The 20,675-nt window shown below is 35.2% G+C and overlaps 1 long non-coding RNA gene across 1 annotated transcript; it reads right to left on the reverse strand.

The window, feature by feature from the left end:
• Nucleotides 1-3,304: 3,304 nt before the first annotated feature.
• On the reverse strand, nt 3,305-19,641 carry LOC125345771. The gene is made up of 2 exons (XR_007209791.1): nt 19,585-19,641; nt 3,305-3,437 (listed from the first exon to the last, which is right to left on the reverse strand). It is a non-coding gene; the product is annotated as an uncharacterized LOC125345771 (long non-coding RNA).
• Between the last annotated feature and the right edge of the window lie 1,034 nt (nt 19,642-20,675).

Here is a 20,675-nt window from a genome sequence, read left to right on the forward strand (position 1 = left end):
AAAGCACAACACTGCAGAGCTTCTTCATTGCAAGACCAACAGTAGTTGACTGTGGTCATCAGAGATTTGTGATACTTGGAATCCCTCGCTACAACTCAGCCTCTTCTTTCTCTCTCAGATATACCCAGATGCCGTAAAGACCCATCCTGAAGCCCTTTGGCGCCTCAAAGAGTAAAGTGCATCCACTGACCACAACCACTAAATATCTTAACAATAACACCATAGGAGAGAAGATCACTCAATAAGCTAAACTGCACTAATGTTCTTACAACGATAGTCAGTTGAGTAGAAAAACTGACATATATAAAACAATATAATATATAATATAGTACATAAAATATATAATTACATAATATACAATATTATATATCCCTTATGAAGGATATATATAAATATGTTCATGTATAGTAATATTGAATGAACCATGAAAAAGGAACATTTGGGATTAGGCAATAGCAGGATGAATCTTATCAAAGAACAGATTAGTGTTGGCATATTGCATAACCCCCTTAGAAATGGCAAAAACATATAGGAATAGAAAACACAAATGACAGTGAGGGAGTTGCCAAACTCCAAAAACAAGGTCACTCATGATAATTTTTTTTTTTTTAGAAAAGACAAGGCAGGGGGCTGGGGATATGGCCTAGTGGCAAGAGTGCTCGTCTCATATACATGAAGCCCCAGGTTCGATTCTTCAGCACCACATATATAGAAAAGGCCAGAAGTGGTGCTGGAGCGCAAATAGGCAGAGTGCTAGCCTTGAGTAAAACAAAGCCAGGGACAATGCTCAGGCCCTGAGTTCAAGCACCAAGACTGGCCAAAAACAAAAAAAAGAAAAAGAAAGAAAAGACAAGACATGAAAATGTGGGGAATCCTTAAATAACTCATGGAGATAGACTCTTCTATTGAGAATAAATGAAGACAATGTAGTTCAAAACTGTGGAATGTTAAAATGTGAATTGTAAGAAAAGAACACAGAAAATCCAAGTCAAATTGCAGTGGTTTGTATGTGGCTTTGTTCAGCAAAGTTTCAGTGCTAGGCCTTTGGTTTCTTTACGGGGGTATAGTTTGAGTCCTTCAAATCCTTAGTTCACTGGGACACATCCTAGGAAGATATGGCAAGGCCCGCTGTTTCTGATCTTCAGTCAAGTTGATGGGCTCTTCCCTGGACCCATGTACTGTTACCATTGTGATGACTCCTGTTAGGTTCTACCATATGCTTTCCTCAATAGTGTCAAGCTGACTCTACTTCTCTGCTTTTCATCCTCTAGAACTGTTAGCTAAACAAAACATCACTTTACATAATCAGCTTACTTCAGATCTCTCACTTCAGCAATGAAAAACTAATGCAAAAAGAAAATCCTATGATGAAATATAATAATTACCACCCCTGAAAAAATCTGGTCACTATACAGACAGGATACTGAATTTTCCAATGAAGCAATATATTGCTTTTCAAATTTTAATTAGTATGAATCATGTACTGAAAACGATATGAACTTAAATGTTACCATTCAATCAATTTCTTTTAAGATATATATATATATATACTGTCAGAAGAATGATAGGAACATTTGCATTACCCCACATAATGTGTCATGTGTTTCAGCTGTCCATCAGTTTTGTCAAACTGGTCTCCAGCAACCACTGATGGGACTGCTCTTTGTCAATAGAGAATTGAAGGTGTTTCCTAAAATACTATATAAATAGGATCAAACAATATTTTGTATAGACAGCTTCTATTATTCTACATGATGATTTTGAAATTCACTCATATCATTGCTTGCATTAGTAAGGTAGCATTTTGCTGCTGTGGATTTTACTGATAAATCATATTACATTCTATGAATACTACATGATTTGTGTATATATTCCAGAATTTGGTTCTTTACAGGTTTGCTACTACTAGGGATGACTTTGCTATGAACAGTTATGGAAATATATATATTGTTATTTCTTTGGGAATAATTCTGCAATGTAGTTGTTGAATTGAATATAAAATATATATTTAATTTTTTTTAATCTGTGAAGGTTTTTAGTTTTTCCACTCTTTTACTTTCCCACAGCAATCATAAGATTTTTATTTGTTCCACATATTTACTGAAATGATATATTATCCATATTTTACGTTTAAATTTAGCCATTTTAGTAGAAGTATAGTAGAATGAGCTATAGCAAGACTGGGAAGGCAGGCAGGAAGGCAAGAAGGAAGGAAGAAAGAGAAGGGAGAAAGAAAGGAAGAAAGGAGGAAGGAAGGAAGGAAGGAAGGAAGGAATGAAGGAAGGAAGGAAGGAAGGAAGGAAGGAAGGAAGGAAGGAAGGAAGGAAGGGAGGGAGGGAGGGAGGGAGGGAGGGAGGGAGGGAGGGAGGGAGGGAGGGAGGGAGGGAGGGAGGGAGGGAGGAAAACATAAATAAGTTGTATACCAATGAATGACTGGATTGAAAAAGAAAAAATGACTACAGAGAGAAAAACATTAGAAACAATAATAAAATGTTATAAAAATTAAAATGGTAATAAGTTTGAAAGTTTAAAATAGGTTTTGGAAATGTATATGATGTCAAAATTGGGACAAATTATCTATAGCACTTGAAATAACTAAGGTACTACTGACATTCTCTCCACATTTCTCCTCCCCAGGTTCTCAGGCTCTAATGATTTGACAGAGAAATCATACAAATTCAACAAGTAATTTGTTAAATTGAATTCAGGGCCCTTTGTAAATGTTTTACCACTTGAGCCAATCCTTCAACCTGACATTTTTGCTTGTTATTTTGGAGATAGAATCTCCCAAACTTTCCCGCTTCGGCTTTCTTCAAACAATGATCATCTGGATCTCATTTTTCTGCTTAGCTACAATCATTTGCATAAAACTCCTGGTGAAATGAAATCATTGTGTTTTTCAAGATAGAAAGCCAAGTAAAATTATAATTTAAAATTTCATTTTTGAACCTAGTTTAACTTAAAAGCAGTAACAGTTATTATTATGACCATTTAAATAGATACAGAAGACATACATAAATTACTATGTAGCAAAATAAAATGGCAAATGATTATAATTAATTGAAGTTTACCTTAGGAGTTCCAAGTTGATCATTAATGTAATTTACTAAAATAAATAATTTAAATAAAGATGCAATTATTTTTCTTAATTTAGAAAAATCTAGCCATCAGTAATATTTTTAATTTATTCATTTGTTTATTGTCAAAGTGTTATTTAAAACCTTTTAATAAACTACATGAACAGAATGGGATTGACAAAGTGTTTTCTTGACTCAGCATAGATTTTTGTTTTGTTTTGCTTTTGGCCAGTCTTGGGGCTTAGACTCAGGTCCTGGGCACTGTCCCTGGCTTCTCTTTGCTCAAGGCTAGCACTCTACCACTTGAGTCACAGCACCACTTCCAGCCATTTGTGTTAATGGGTTGCTGAAGAATTGAATCTATGGCTTCATGCATGAAAAGCAAGCACTGTATTGCTAAACCACATTCCCAGATGCTAGATTGTTTAATTTACTTGATTGTTATGATATAAATGATGTACACAGTGGTTACATTTACATGAGTCAGTTAATGAGTACATTTCCTTTTGTACAGTGTCATATTTTTCTTCACTCTCTCCCAGACCCTTCCATCTACATCCACAAGTTGGATAGTTCACTTTTATCAAATGTCAGTGAGCTCCATTACTGTAATTTTTCATGCTTTTTCCCTTGAGTTCTCTGCCCTACCCTAACTCTCCCACAGATATATGTGTGAATACACCATATATAAGGTAAATAATACAGAATTATTAGAAAAAGAAAAAAATCTTAAAAGGCCTGTTTCCATATTTTAGAAGTTCATGTTAGTATGTATATGATTTTACATAAATTTGAAGAGACACTTAGGCATTGCACCTTTGTGATTCTCTCCCAAGACTATGATCTTTTGGTCTCATTGAATGTGAATATCTAGAATACTGCATAATTTGTCATATCCCAGTGCATTTTAGATCTGGCTTTCACTTATCAGAGAGAACATTTGTCTCCCCATTTGTCTCTCTGATCTTGGCTTATCTCACTTCACATGATTTGTTCTACTTCCATCCATTTCCCTGCATATGACATTATTTTATTCTTTCTAATGGCTGTGTAAAAATCCATTGTATATAGGTACCATATTTTTTGGATCCACTCATTTATGTGGGGCATCTATGAGTGAGCATACGTTTTTAAGACATTGACTAGATTGGTAGACAGATAATTATTGGAAGCAATAAAAATAGATTGGGTAGGGTAGATATATGAGGAGGATAGATGATAGATAGATAGATAGATAGATAGATAGATAGATAGATAGATAGATGAAAGATGAGAGAAATGGGTGATAAAAAAGAGCTCTATAGATAATAAATGATAGATAAAACAAACCCATACTTACATGACCATGAGGAAATATTCTCTTCAAAATAAATACTGATACAAGGATGTCCATTATCTTCTTTCTTGTAGTTTGCTAAAATTATTGGCAAATATAAGGAGAAACAAGGATCAAGCAGTCTGCAGGATAGAGAATGAATTACCAGTATTTTGAGATATGATATAATCTATCTTATTGAGGAAAGTTACATAAACAAAGACAAACCTCATAAGTAGTTAATTTTGGCCAAACAAATGCTTCCATTGGTTTAATTACTAAACATTATTATATAGCACTAGTCATTTTAACTCAGCTATGTAAGATATTCTCTAGAGAAACTGTCAAACTGCATTGTAATTTGAGAGTTTTAAGCCAAGATGTATGAAATTAATAGAGAAAGCTTTACAATGGTAATAATGGAAATGGAATTTGAAATGACTAGAAGATGAAGAAGTATCTCACTTATCATTCCAAATTGTCAGTCCTCAGGAAATTAATCTATCAATATGTTTCCATTTAAATGCAGGTTACATATTTTACTAACTTAATTAGATGTATGTGTGAATGTAAATTTATGGTTATATGTGTATAGAGACAAAGAAAACTTTTTTGTAATTTTGAAATATAAATTGAATTGAGTGCATCTTAGCAATGTATATCTTATTTTTAGAATACTTGGATATTTTCACTAATATTTCAGAAATACAGATGGGTGAGTAAATTTTAAAAACAAATATACTACTACTGGATTGAAATTGAAGCAAGGAAATAGGTTTTACTGTACAGTGAGAAAGCTCTCTGAGTTCATACCTCTCTGAATTTGGTTCTAACCCATCAGGAATATTAGTAGAGACAATGGAGGATCCAAGAATTGAAAGACTGGATCTGTTTAGCTTTTATCATACACAGACTTATTCTTCAAAAAAGCATGAGTGAGTCATACAAGTATCATAGGATGTTTTCCACTAAAATAAGGAGAATGAAAAACTGAGAACAAATGAGGACAAGGAAAGCAATGGCTCACTGAACTTAATATATAAAATAGAGTCCTGGATAGTTAATTACTAGTACTTAATAGAACAAGAAGGAGCATGAGATTGCAGTATTCACCCAGTTTGCTATATGGTTTCCAGGAAATTTAATAATCACGTGGATTGAGTTATTCATTTTATTTTTAAAAATAATTGATACCATTTATTGCTAGATCTGTTTTAGTACAATAGAACTAAAGAAGTTTCTGTATACTCCATCCCCAGTCATAATGTATTATTTAATTTTTTTTCTTTTTTGTGCCAGTACTGGAACTTGAGCTCAGAGCCTTAACTTTTTTATTCAAAGTGAAGCTCTGCCACTTGAGTCATAACTCCACTTTCAGCACAGGCTGGCTGAAAATTGTAGTACTCCTGTCTCAGCCTCCAGAATAGCTAGGATTACAAGTGCAAACCACAGGCAGATGTTTAAATATTATTTTTAACTAAAGCCCATGGCCTACTGGATGTTCACCCTTTGCTCAATTTTAAAGACACAAACAAATATAAAATGGCAGGTATTGACTACAAGAGTTGCATGTGGAACAGATGCACTGCTTGAAGACCTATGATTCATTCCTTCATTGCACTCCTCCCACCCCAGAGTTGTTGACAATCATCAATCTTTTAGTTTTCTCTATAGTTGTTTGCTGTTGGTTGAGTTGTTGTTCCAAAATGTCTCACAATTAGAATGGTATAGTATACAATCTTTTGAGACATGTTTCTACAACTATCTCTACCCACTGAAAGTAATGTATCTTTCATAGAATGACGGCACATTTGTTTCTATTGCTGAATAATATTGCACTGTGTGGCTATAGGACACATTGTGCAGCCAGACATCTAGAAAATGACATCTGGCGGTCTCCAACTTGGAAGATTGATAGATAGCATGGATTTTTGTATGGATATACATCATCACTCTATTTTAACCCAGTTGTCTATCAATGCAGTACAGGGTCGCATGGTAAGACCAAGTTTACATTTCTGAAGGACTGCCAAAATGATTTCTATAGACTGTATTCTTTTTTTTTTTTTTTTTTTTTTTTGGCCAGTCCTGGGCCTTGGACTCAGGGCCTGAGCACTGTCCCTGGCTTCTTCCCGCTCAAGGCTAGCACTCTGCCACTTGAGCCACAGCGCCGCTTCTGGCCGTTTTCTGTATATGTGGTGGCTGGGGAATCGAACCTAGGGCCTCGTGTATCCGAGGCAGGCACTCTTGCCACTAGGCTATATCCCCAGCCCCTATAGACTGTATTCCTTCAAACACAGAATAGGTTTCTCTTACTCTGCTTTCTGGCCATCAGGTATTTTGACTTGTAGTTATTCCAATGAGTATACAATTATATTTCATTGTCATTTTAACTAGCAGCATCCTAGTAACATATGAAATGGAATCTGTTATTCTATCTGTATTCACAATTGATATATTGTTTTTGATGAAGAATATATGTATAATATAGGTGTGTGCTAACTTTTTCATTAGTTTCTTTTCTATTGTTATCTAAGTTTTAACACACAGTCCCTTATTTATGTGTGTTTCTGACATCATCTCCTGGTCTGACTTGTATTTTCATGTTCTCATGGATGCCTTTCATAGAGAAGAAGTTATGGGTTATAATAAAATCAACCTTTCTATTGAATTTTTCCCAACCCAATAAAATGCAAGGTTACTTGTTCTGTATCTAAAAATGCATTACCAAATCCAGACTTTCCTAGATGTTTCCTTTATGTTATCTAATAGAACAGAGATTTTTATTTTAAATTTTATCCTCAGATTCATTTTGATTTACATGTCAATCAATTCTCTACTTATCCTGGAAATAGGATTGCTTATCTAAATATATTTTAAATCAATAACAAAATCAGATGATATGTTGGCATATAAAGTGTTAATGACTTTCAATTTTAGGTAAATTATTTTAAATGCTATGAATAGCAAAAATTCTGTATTTTCAACATGTTGGTATATTTTAGTATTTCATTTGTATCTTCTTCCAATAGCAGAAATCATTTTAAAAATATCAAAAAGAGTTATATAAATTCTGAAATCCATGGCAAAAATAGAACAATGTCCTTTTTTATATTTATTTTGCTTACCAGAATATTAAGGTATTCTCTAAAACAGCTGGATAATCAGTGTGGATAATATGTCCTTGTCAAACAACTATCCTGATCTTACTGAGGACTGTAAAAAAATCCACTAAAAATATCTGTCCCACTTTTCATGATAATAAGCTTATATGAAATAAGTATGCATGCAAAAGTAAAATGTCTCACCATAGGGGGGTGTACTATTAATGTGAATAAATAATATAAGCTAATTCTTAAGCCAAGCTCCTGATTGACACTAAAGTAAGTTAGAAGACTATTTAGGATTTTAAAAGCAAAACTAGTGTCAGCTGCAGCATTATTAAATTTAGCTTTAAATGGTTACATTAGAAGTAAAGTGTTATATTAGGAGAAATCATGATCAAACTCTGAAGCTACAGAACCATTTATATTTGAAAGTTCAATACATTTTTTCTTTGATTAAATAAAACTGAGGAAGATCATAGATGAGCCTCACTAATGATCAGAAATGCTGCCCTGAAGTAGAATATAATATCAATTTAAGTCTTTTCATATTCTCTTCTTTTTTTATTATCAAACTGAATTACAGAGAGGTTACAGTTTCATGCATTAGGCATTGGATACATTTCTTGTACTGTTTGTTACCTCCGCCCTCACTCTCCCCTTCCCTCTTCCTTTCTCTCTTCCCTCCCCCCAGGAGTTGTTCAGTTCATTTACACCAAACAGTTTTGCAAGTATTGTTGTAACTATAGCCTCTATTATTGATGATCTTCTTGTATCACCTTCCTGTGGTTTCTCTGTATCACTTTCTCTGTATCTTATCTGAGTATATTGGAAATCGGGTATACTGGTTTTAGAACTAGGAAACTGGTGTTCAGTTCACTTAGACCAAACAGTTTTGCAAGTATTGCTTTTGTAGAAGGGAGGGGGGTATGAAGGACAAGGTAACAAACAGTACAAGTAATGTATCCAGTGCCTAATGTATGAAACTGTAACCTCTCTGTACATCAGTTTGATAATAAAAATTTGAAGAAAAAAAAAACTAGGAAATTGGAAGCAAATACCAAAATTGAGAGACCCAGGGTAAAAAAAGAAAGAAAAAAGAAAAACATATTCTCTTCTTTATTGGAAGTAGTTTAGTAAAATCTGACATTAAACCTGTGTCTTAATGGCATTGTCTTTATTCTGTTTAGGACACTGGGAAGAGAGAGGAGATAATATACATAGGGTTGATTATCACTGTGGAATTTCTCTTCATGCAGATTTGTAAGAAGTACAACCCTTCCAGAGACTGGGCTTACCAGCCCTACTCCCTATTGTATGAATGTGTTGGGGAAATGAAAGTAAAGTTATACTCACAATAATATGAAAATAATAACTATTAGGTCAGATAATATAGATTGCTTCATATAAAGTCACCTTTAATACCTTTACAAGTCATAGTGAATGCCATTAAATGTCATTAAATTGCTCCTTTTGTGAGACCATGTTGGGGAGCTTGGATGAGCCAAGTGTGCATAGGAATTTACACAGCAAGTCAATATCATGCTTGTGCTCAAACACTAACTTACATGGATTGTTAAACCCTGACTTACCTAGATTTTTCTCTATTTTATCTTCCAGAACAAAGATTTGTACTGCTACCTTAAACCTATGATTCATTTTGTGTGTTAGTTATTTCCGAACCATATATTTTATATGCTTTTGTATTCTGTCTCTAATCATGGTCATTTTCAAAACAATACTGACTGCTAATAGTGTTTGCTATGATTTCATTTTTGATGATTTCTAAATACAAAGTTATATGAAATGCACATATATACATGTATGTTTATATGCAAAATTTATAACATACATTACTAACATACATCCACATCTGGTCAATATTTCCATCTGCAAACATATTTCCTTAAAAACAGTTGCCCATTTATGTTAGTCCATCTTTTCAGTTTAAAGATGACTTAGAAGAAAATATTGAGGATTTTCTTCAACAAAACTTAGTTGAATTTATTTATATAGAGAGATGCATCTACACATCCCATCTAAATTAAACACAATTCTAACCTAAGCACAAATAAGCAAGGTGACAGACTCATTGAGATAAATGACTTTCACTGACAGACTTACCAAATTCTAAGTTATAAGATGGATATATTTTATTTTCAGGGGAAACTAAATAGCAGCTCAGCTTGAGGAACAGTCAGTTTGTTGAACTCTAAACTGTGTGGTAAATAGTAGCAATTTCTCTTTTTATCCTTTTGTGATTTTCACATGATAGAAAATGTGCCTTGGATAGCTTTTATAAGTAAACAAATGAACCTTCTGGAGACTTCCATCGTTCTTGTATGTACAATTGACATTACTTTCATGATGTTTGTAGTCAATTAGGTTGGAAAATTGAAGCAGCAAATTATAAAAATCATGAAGTTACCCTTGAAGGTATGTCCAGTGAACCACAAGCTCAGCACTCTGGCTTTCTTTGACTAACACACCATTCTTCCTTACTGAGCTTTGGGGAAATGGTGGAAAGGGTGACATTGCTCAAGATGCATTGTACCATAATTTGTTATGTTGAATTGAAATCCAGTTGTACAATTGATTAGAGTTAATGAAATTATTATTAATAATAAAAGGTATTAATAATAAAATATTATTATAATTATTTGTTGGTCCTGGGGCTTGAATTTAAGGCTGGGTACTGTCACAGATCTTCTTTGTGCTCAAGGCTCAGGCTCTACCATTTGAACCATAGCACCACTTCCATAAGAGTAGTTTATTGGAGATAGTTTATTTTTTGGTTTTGGTTTTGGTTTTGGTTTGTTTTTTTCTTGCCAGTCCTGGAGCTTGGACTCAGGGCACTATGCCTGGCTTCTTTTGCAAAAGTTTAGCACTCTACCACTTGAGCCACAGCACCATTTCAGGCCTTTTCTGTGCATGTGGTACCAAGAAATTGAATGTAGAGCTTCATGCATGCTAGGCAAACCATCTACCACTAGGCCAAACTCCAGGCCCTGAAGGTAGTTTTTTATTGGAGCAGTTTTCTGAGTAGTTTATTAGGGTCTCATGGATTTTTCTGCCCAGGCTGGCTTTGAACTGTGATCCTCAGATCTCAGCCTTCTGAGTAGCTAGGAGTATACGCATGAGTCACTGGTGCCCCACTAAAGTTACTATTTTTAAAAAAGAAATTCCCATGCAAGTATTGCTGGATTCCTAATGGAACAACTCATAATGACTTCTAGTCTTATTATAATTTTCATATGCTGAGACACATTTCACACTTGACCATTCGTTACATTTTGTATTTATAGACTTAGTTATAAAAAGATATGATACTTTTAGGAAATTCAATCAAACAGAGGGTGGTTCTCAGACTTCCCTTATATACATACATTGTTTTCTCATTATTAAAATCTTACATCAGCAAGATACCCTTATTGCAACTTACAAGCCTGTATATGCATGCCATTACAGTTTATTCATATTAGTTTTAACTTAATAATATTTCATTGTAGAAACCAAATAATGCTTTGCTTTTTTATCTTGTCTATTGAGTGTTCTTTGAGCAGTGACTTATCCTCAGACCCTTTATATTTTAAAGACAAAGTCTACAAAGAATGTTAAGAAGCTGTGATATAAGATGTCTCTATATGGAAATTAATGTTTTTTGTATGAATAACACCCTTTACAACATCCTGGCCAGTTTACTTTTCATCTCCAGTACTCAGACTTGAATTCAGGAACTCCAGCTTTCATTCTGTTTTTCACCTACAGCAAGCATTCTACCACTTGAACCATGTCTCCATTTTCAGCCTTTTGCTGGACATTTAGAGGAAAGATTTTTCCAGATTTGTCTTTCCCAGCCTAGCCTGTGTACTTCATCTCACAATTCTGAGCCTCCTGAGAAGCTGAGATTCTGTAAAATGTAGTATGTTATTAATGTAATCATAACACTGATGCTCAGGTCAATCACCAGAGGCAGGTTGGTTGTACTAAGTTTCTTCACTGTAGCTATAGCACCTCACTCAACCTCCCATGAGTCTTCCTCAGGAGAGTCATCATGTGCTGCCTGGCACTGAAGTGGGAAGTCATGCTGTTATGTCTTTATTGCGCTCTACAAAATTAATGTAGAATTGTTCTGAAAGAAGCTTTTTCTGTTTCCAAAATGTATTAATTTAGTATATCTTTCCTTTCTATTAGCATAAATGTATGATTATTCATACTTATATCTGAGTATATAATCCAATATGACTTGTTATTCTGTTTGTTTTCAATGTTCTTTTCCATCTGACCATTGTATTGGCCTTTGTACCCCTCTGATACACTCCCACTAATGTTATTTGATTATTTACTTGAGACTTACTTTATATTCATGCACTGTAGGAATCAAGAATGAACTTATATGCAATTAAGTGGAATTAACTTAGATAAAATCAACTTATATAATAGAATTTATATACAATGAACTGTTAAATAATTAAGTCTGCCCCAGTCTTAATTATAGCCATTTCACCAAAGAACCTTGATGCCTTTTATTGGAAAATGATGTGAAAAACCAAGATGTGAACATTAGATACATTTCTTGCTACAAGATTGTCATGGAGGTGGTGGTATACTCATCAAAGAAAACAAAAGGAACCTGATGTTTATATGTACCCAAACATGTGACTATCTGTATCTCTATTTAGTTAGATATGACTGTTTCTTGACATTTTGAGATCTAAACCATTTCCACATAGGTCCTTACAGATTCATTTCCTTATTTCAACTTCCTAATGTAAAGTTCCTGGTTCCCATCGTCTGTTATCAATCACTGAAGAGTTCGATTCCACTACAGATCTATAGGCAGTGCTTAACTGTTAATTCATGCAAAACATTCTAGAGTACCATACTTGTGAATAGTTCTTTTATCTTTAGACTTGAATAGACTCTATCCATTTTCAAGTAACTTAAATGTGTGGCTCTTTTGCTCCAGCCTTTCATTTAATTAATGTGATACATTATACAACATTTAGATTCAATGTCAACTTTTGCCCTTATCTGTGACCACCTGATGACCACTTTACTTTTACCTTAAGATTTGTCCTAAAGACTATAGATTTTGAAAAATGTTTATCTTATTATTTTAACTACTAGAAGATCACTCAGTAGGACAATTATATTGCCCTAAAGTTTTCCTTGTCCTTAATTGTCATTAACACTTTTCCCTAAGTTCCTGGAAATAGCTGATATTTCAGTTATCTCTAAAGATACCATTTACTAGATCATACTATTTGTAGAAAATTGAAAAAAAATAGATAAGAAGACCTCAGGCTCTACTACAGAACTACAATAATGAAAACAACTTGTTGGCACAAAAACAGAAGATGAATGGAACAGACTAGAAAACTCAGAAGCAAAACAATATTTTTATCTGATATTTGGAAAAGGAACCAATGACATACAGTGGAAATAAGATAGCCTCATTAATAATTTGGTGTTGGGAAAACTGGGCATCCATATGCGATAACTAAAAACAGATCCCAGTTTGCCATCATGCACAAATATCAACTCAATGTGTATCAAAAACCTTAACATCAAATCAGAAATTACTGAAAGAGTGAGTACAAGAAACACAAGAACAAGATGGGAAAAATTTTTTTTTTTTTTTTTTTTTTTTTTTGGCCAGTCCTGGGCCTTGGACTCAGGGCCGGAGCACCGTCCCTGGCTTCTTCCCGCTCAAGGCTAGCACTCTGCCACTTGAGCCACAGCGCCGCTTCTGGCCGTTTTCTGTATGTTTTCTGTATATGTGGTGCTGGGGAATCGAACCTAGGGCCTCGTGCATCCGAGGCAGGCACTCCTGCCACTAGGCTATATCCCCAGCCCGGGAAGAAAATTTTTGAAAAGAGTCCCAGGAGCACAGCAGATAGGAGAGAGACTTGACAAATGGGCTTACATCAAAATAAAGGTTTCTGCATAGCAAGGACATAGTTACTAACCTAGAAAGATGGACAACAGACTGGGAGAAGATGTTTACCAGATCTTTACATCTGACAAAGGCCTAATATTCAAAATATTGAGGGAGCACAAGAAATTAACCCCACCCAAACCTAATAAACCAATCACTAAATGGGGAAAGGAGCTAAGGAGTGACTTCTCAGAATTAAAGGTGAGAATGGCAAAGAAATACCCGAGAAAATTGTTATCATCTCTGACCAAAAAGGAAATGCAAATCAAAATAACTCTGAGATGCTATTTCACCTAAGTTAGACTGGACAACATTGAGAATTCAAAAACAACAATAAATGTTGGCAGGGATGTGGAGATAAAGAAACCCTACTACACTGTTGGATGGAATGTAAACTAGTACAACCACTCTGGGCAGCAGTCTGTAGTTTCCACCAAAACTAAATATAGATCTTCCTTACAACCCATCAATACTACTCCTGGGTATCTACCTAGAACATCACAGCCCAGTATATCTACAAAGACACCTGCACATCTATGTTCATTACTGTACTATTCACAATACCCAAGTTGTGGAAAGAGGCCAGATGTCCTACAATAGATGAGTGGATCCAAAAATACATAGTATTTATCTTTTCTTTTTGAATTTAATTTCATTGTCAAGGTGATGTACAGAGAGGTTACAGTTACATACATAAGGTAGTGAGTACATTTCTTCTCAGACTTGTTACCTCTCCCACATTTTCCTGCCACCTTCCCCCCCCCCCCTCACCTCCCCTGTTGTACAGTTGTTTTACAACATATTTGTTGGGGACAGCTGTGCCTTTAAGAGGCCACAGCTGGCTTTAGCCTTTAACAGGAAGAGAAGCCCCAGCCCCTGGGGCCAGTATGTGTTAGCCCTTGGGGGATTGTGATCCCCGCCCATAGAGGAAGTTACATGACATCACCTGATGGGCAGCCCAGCTCATCTAATCAGTTAATCACCCCAAGTCCCTCCCCTTCTGCCTTTGTTACCATAATAAATTCTTCTGCCCACCGTCTGGGAGGCTGAGACTCATGGATCACCTAACGGTCCCCGATGCCTCCCTCCACCCCCGCTCCTGACACGTGAGAGATGGGGGGGGGGAGGTCTCAGTCTCCGCATTTCTCCTCAACCTAGCATAATCCATCACAGTTTGGTAATCAGGCATTCCCCCGGGGGGGGGGGGGGGGGGGAAAGGGTCCCTAGAGACCCCAACATTCAGGCATCTCCCCTGGAGAAGTGGGGAGAGGGGTCCCAGAGAGACCCCCAACACATATTGTCTTGTAAATATTGTTGTTGCATTGCCTTTTATCCTTTGTCTCATCATTTTGATGTTCCTCCTCCCTTCCTTCCCTAATTCAGATAAATGTACATACAATACTCAGATTAACAAAATCTAATACAGTGATAACAGGGGCTAAACCATAGGGAAGAAAAATGCAAGACAAAAGAAATAATTGCAAGTAGTAGATTAAAAATAACAACAGTGAATAAAAACACTTGTTTCCATATTGCGGAATTGATTTTATTTAGCACCATCTTATATACATATACATATCTATTGTGATCCTCTGTTAGGACTATCCTAGACATATACTAATTATTACCAAAGAGGGAAAACATAGTCTATGTTTCTTTGGGTACGGCTCACTTCACTTAGTATGATTAGCTATATCCTTTGCCATGAAGAAATTCTTCAGATTGATGCATTCCCATCTATCCAATCTTTAATTGATTGCTGTGATTCTAGATATTTACTTAGAAGGTTTCAACCTGTGTCAAAGAGCCCTACAGTTTACCTTATCCCTTTCTGTAACATTTTCAGGGTCTCTGGTTGTACATTGAGGTCTTTGACCTGTTTGGAATTTATTCTGTTTCAGGGTCATATATAAAAATATAACTTCAGTTTCCTACAGTTGTATAACCTTCTTTGCCAACACCGTTTGTTGAGGAAGCTGTCTTTCTTCACATGATTAAACAACACTCTAAACATTCACAGAGTGAGACCAAAGGAGGACATTCTTAGGAAAAGCTCACAAGGGCTCAATAGCTATGTGCATATGATCATATAAAATGATGTTTATTGAAATAAACCCCAAGAAATGGATACAAGAGGTTTATTATTGCACTGTTTGCAGTTCCTTTTTGTTTTTATTTTTTTTACTTTCTTCTTTGGTTTATTCCCTTTTTTTCACTGTTTTGACTTTTGTACCTTTTATCTTGTATATAAGTTTATCTGGTTTGGAGAGTGGAAGTACAGAAATGGTTGGACAAAGAGTGAACCAATTCAACAGTGATATTTACTAAACACTACATTAGAAATTAAATGAACTATACAATTTGTGAGGAACAGAGGTCAGGAGTGGAAAAACTGGGTGAAAGTGAGGGAGAAGATGACACTGTTCGAAAAGAAATGTACTCATTACCCAATTTATGTAACTGTAACCCCTCTGTACATCACTTTAACAATAAATAAGTAATTATTCAGAAAAAAGAAAAAGCACAGAGGCTATCTTGCAACCCGGATAGAAGCAAAATACCTGGAAGAAGGTGGATCCACCATTCTCTGTTTGTAACTTCTCCCACAATGTTTTTATGGCTAACAAAACTACATACTTTCTCCGCATGTCTGTGAAAGGTTGCAAATGTCAATATGGCATTCCTTTCAGAAAGCCAAAGTCAGTGATGCAGAAATTAGGTTTCTTACTGGAAAAAAAATCCTTTTTAACTAGTTCCAACAAAGCCCTCTAATTCATAGCCTAGGTCAGCTTATTTGACCTTTCTAGACTTACCTTCTCATCTGTGAAATGACGGGACTGAACAATATGAGGGCCTTTGTTTGGAGTTTTTAAAATTCTGCCATCAGTCTGATTAAATGTCTTCAGACATATAAACATCTTGAATATCAAAATTTCTTAGGATATTAAGAATATTATAGAAAATTGTTCTTATAAGTATGTGTTCTAAGATACATTTGATAATGGTTCTCAAGTCATTGCCTTTGTATTGTTTTGGGAAATTAAAATTCCTTCAGGAGAAAGAAAAAAAAGAAATGTGGTCACTATACATAATGGAATTTTACACCGCCATTTGAAAGAATAATATTGTGTTATTTGCAGGGAAATGGATGAGCCTAGAAAAAAATCATGTTAAGTGAACCAAAGTATGCTCAAAGAGACAAATGGAATATTTTTCTGTCATATGTGTAATATAAATTTAAAATACATGGGGACATGATAAGTTATACAAAGGCTCCAGGAATTGACACACAGTAGATCAAAGGAGAATACTCTTAGGACTGGGACACAAAGGCCAAATGCCTATGTGCATCTTATCATATAAAACAAATTTACAGCTTGGTGCCTGTGGCTTCTGCCTTTAATCAGTTACTCAGGAGACTGAAACCTGAGGATTGTGGTTTGAAGCTACTCCAGACAGAAAAGTCTCTGCTGGACTCTTATCTCCAATTATCCACTCAAACACTGGAAGTGGTGCTGTGGCTCAAGTGATAGAGCGCTAGCTTTGAGCACAGAGAGGCTCAGAGACACTGCCCAGACTCTGAGTTCAGGCCCTACAAACTGATTAAAAAAAGGGGGCGGCGGGGAATGAGGGATGAGGTAACAAACAGTACAAGAAATGTATTCAATGCCTAATGTATGAAACTGTAACCTCTTTGTAATTCAGTTTGATAATAAAAATTATCATTGATATTAATACCAAAACATTAATTAATAATTTATTAATATTGATATAATTAATTATTGAGATAAACTCCAGGGAATTGAAACAAGAGTTGGTTTTTCTTTGTTTGTTGCTTTTGTTTTTCTTTATGTCTTGTTTTTTCATTTATCTGTCTTGGGAGAGAGGGGGGACACAGAAATTGAAGGACAAAGGATGAATAAATGTAGCAGTGGTACTTACTAAACATTGTGTTGAAAATGAACTATACAACTTGTAGGTGGGACTGGGTGGGGAAAAACTGGGAGAGCAACAGAAAAGGTGACATTTTCCAAAAGAAAAGTACACTTTACCTGACTTACATAACTGTAACCCCTCTATACCTCATGTTTATAATAACAATACAAATTAAGATAAAAGAATTCACATCTTGGTGAAAATTTTTTAAAGGGTGAAAATAGAATCTACCAATACAAAGCAGTAAAATTTCCAAATTGAATGGTACAGTTAATTTCACCTAGTAGGTAACTGACAAACATCCCCCAAACACACACGCAACTACTGTGCTATTATGTTCTTTTTTCTGAATAATTACTTACTTATTGTCAAAATGATGTGTAGAGGGGTTACAGTTTCATACATAAGGCAGTGGGTACATTTCTTGTACAATTTGTTACCTCCTCCCTCATTTCTCCCTCCCATCTCCCCCTTTCCTGCTCCCTCCAAGAGTTGTTCAGTTGGTTTACACCAAATGGTTTTGTAAGTATTGCTTTTGGAGTCATTTATCTCTTTATCCTTTGTCTCTCAATTTTGATAGTCTCTTTCCATTCCTTAGTTCTAATACCAGTGTATACAGTATCCAGGGTACTCAAATGAGATACAGTGATAGTGTGAGGACAACCACAGGAAGGGGATACAAGAGGATCATCAACAAAAAAAAAGCTATGGTTTCAAATGGCATGTTGAAAGTAATTACAAAGTGATAAAATTATACTAAGTAAAGTGAGCCAGATCCAAAGAAACATGGACTCTATGGTTTCACTCATAGGGAATAATTAGCACAGGTTTAGGCTAGTCACAGCAGAGGATCACAAGAATCCAATAGCTCTGCTCTTATGAATACATAAGATGATACTAAGTGAAATGAACTCCATGTTATGAAATTGAGTGTTATATCACTGTTATATTCTTGCCAAGAGTGAGTATGTGTGTTTATAATTCTAGTTTTCATCATTTGTTTTGGTCACTTTTTCTCAATTTTAGAACTTAAAACAAGACTAAAATGGAATGACTTATTTTCTTTTTGACATTCTATAATGTAAATTTTATTGAATACCTTTGTAAGTGCTTATTTTCTATCTGCAATAAGAGATCTCCCATCCAAGAAAAGCCCAGGTCCAGTTGGATTCACAGAAGAATTCTATAAGGCTTTCAAAACAGAACTCACACCAACACTTCTCAAACTCTTCAATGAAATTGAAAGTGAAAGATCGCTATCAAACACATTCTACTAGTATAACCCTTATCCCAAAACATGACAGGGACTCACCAAGGAAAGAATACTTTAGACCCATTTCCTTGATGAACTTCTCAACAAAATTCTTGCCAATCAACTTCCACAAGTCATCAAAAAATCATACACTATGATCAAACTTCATTCCAGGGATGCAAAGCAGGATCAATATACTCAAATCAATCAACATAATTCATCACATTAATAGGAGGAAGGTCAAGAATCACATGATCATGTCTTTAGACACGGAAAAGCATTTGATAAAATCCAGCACCCATTTATGATAAAAAAAAAAAAAGCCTTGGAAAAACTAGTATTCCAGGGAACATTTTTTATTATAAAAAAGGTTGTCTATGACAAACCCACAGCAAACATCATACTTAATGGTGAAAAGTTAAAGCCATTTCCTTTAAAATCAGGAGCAAGGCAAGGATGTCTACTCTCTCCACTCCTCTTCAAAATAGCACTAGAATTCCTAACCAGAGAAATAAGTCAAGAAGCAGACATAAAGGGGATCCAAAAAGGAAAAGATGAAGTTAAACTCATCTTCACAAATTTTAAGACACCAATTCATTATATTTTGGAATGCATTTTAAAACTATAGTCACAAGCACAATTATATCTCTAATGTAAATTTATTTTTCTTTCTTCATTTTGTAATTTGTAGAAGATATTATTTATTTGTTTTTGGAATTTAATTTTATTGTTGAGGCGATGTACAGAGGGGTTAGGTGAGGGGTTACATTTATATAGGTAAGGTGGTGAGTACATTTATCTTTCTTTTTTGGGGGGGGTGGGCAGTCCAGGGGCTTGGACTTGGACTCAAGGCCTGAGCACTGGCCCTGGCTTCTTTTTTTGCTCAAGGCTAGCATTCTGTCACTTGAGCCACAACACCACTTCCAGCCTTCTGTATCTGTGGTGCTGGGGAATTGAACCCAGGGCTTCATGTATACGAGGCAAACACTCTTGCCAGTAGGCCATATTCCCAGCCCACATTTATCTTTCTTAACTAAAATAAGATCTCCACACTCCTCTTTCCAATGGCTGGCAAGCCTCCACTCTTACATGAATTGGAGTAATTCAGGTTCTACAGTTATGGAAAGTCGTATAGTACATCTCTGTGTCCCACTATGTATGATTAAAAAAATGTCATTCCAATTACATATAGACTGTTGTAAATGGCAGAAATGTATTTTGTTCTTTCTCTTCTTTCTCCTCTTCCATTTCTTCCTCCTCCTCTTCTCCCTCCTTTTCCTTTTCTTTTCCTTCTTTATTCTTCTCATATTCTAAACTTCAGAGAATTGTACAAAGCAAATGCAATTCCACATTTAACATGGCCACACAAGTGCCCAGTGCTTCTTGCTGAGATTCACCTCTTCATTCTCCCCATCCCATCTACTCCTGCCCTGAAGACTCATTTTACATTTCCTACTTCCTTTACCATATATGTATATTGAGTTTTCAAGCTGTATTTTTCTCCTTTTCTTTGTATATTTATCCATTTCCTCCCAGTAGCATGAACTCATTTAAACTTCTTTCAATACGTTGATGTTCACTGCATTACACTGGAGTGTTAATCATTTGAAAGATTTATTGTATAGAATTTAACTCCTTCATATACTATATTATTCAAATTAATTATACACACAATTCCTTTTGTGTATGTGGAAGTTGTATTTGGGGTGTAAAATCTACATATGTGAAAAATATGTGTCCTTTTTCTTTCTGGGTCTAGCTTACTTATTTCAGTGTAATATTTTCCAGATTCATCAATTTATCTGCAAATGACATTTTTTTATTCTTCCTAATGGATGCATTTTATTCATCCAGTGTAGGACTTCTGGGCTATTTCTTAACTTGGTTATTGTGAACTCTGCTTTAATGTACTTGTGTGTGCAGATGCCTTTGCTGCATTCTATCATGGAATCTTTTATTTAGGTAAATAACCAAGAGTGGTATCACAGTATCATATTTTCAGGTTTATTAAGAGTGTTCATACTGAATTCTATAGTCATCACACTAACTT

Source organism: Perognathus longimembris, chromosome 2, assembly GCF_023159225.1.
Source record: "Perognathus longimembris pacificus isolate PPM17 chromosome 2, ASM2315922v1, whole genome shotgun sequence".
Taxonomy (NCBI): domain Eukaryota; kingdom Metazoa; phylum Chordata; class Mammalia; order Rodentia; family Heteromyidae; genus Perognathus; species Perognathus longimembris.